This window comes from Manis pentadactyla, chromosome 18 (assembly GCF_030020395.1).
Source record: "Manis pentadactyla isolate mManPen7 chromosome 18, mManPen7.hap1, whole genome shotgun sequence".
NCBI lineage: Eukaryota > Metazoa > Chordata > Mammalia > Pholidota > Manidae > Manis > Manis pentadactyla.
This window is the reverse complement of record NC_080036.1, coordinates 1,578,904-1,579,432: the sequence shown is the minus strand read 5'-3', so window position 1 is coordinate 1,579,432 and position 529 is coordinate 1,578,904.

Below are 529 nucleotides of genomic sequence, written 5' to 3'. Positions count from 1 at the left end.
TGCAGTATCTTTACTTCTTGAAAAATTATGGGATTTGTTGATTTCACGTGTAAGGCACAAATGCTAGTCAAGGGCTGTCATGAGGGAGGGAGGGAGGGAGGGAGGAAGGAAGGAAGGAAGGAGGGAGGGAGGGAGGGAGGGAGGGAGGAAGGAAGGAAGGAAGGAAGGAAGGAAGGAAGGAAGGAAGGAAGGAAGGAAGAAAGAAAGAAAAAAAGCTAATAGAAGTAGCAGAGGGAAGGAAGAAAAGATGAGAAGATTGATGAAGTGTCAGACAGGGTTATTCAAGTCAATATTCTCTCGTAACTCTATTTCTATAAAACTCTCCATCACTAGTTTCACTAGCATGGTAACAATAAAAGGGGGGTATTCTCAGTGGAAATGGGGTGGTCAATGTTTGACTGACGGTAGGTTTCGGTACTTTATGCTGAGATCGCCATTGGGCCCCGGCGTGTTCCGTTCTTCAGGAGCACTGTCCTGAAAAGCTCCTGGGAAACTTATGTTCTCATCCTTTCCACACTGCTCGGCAGAG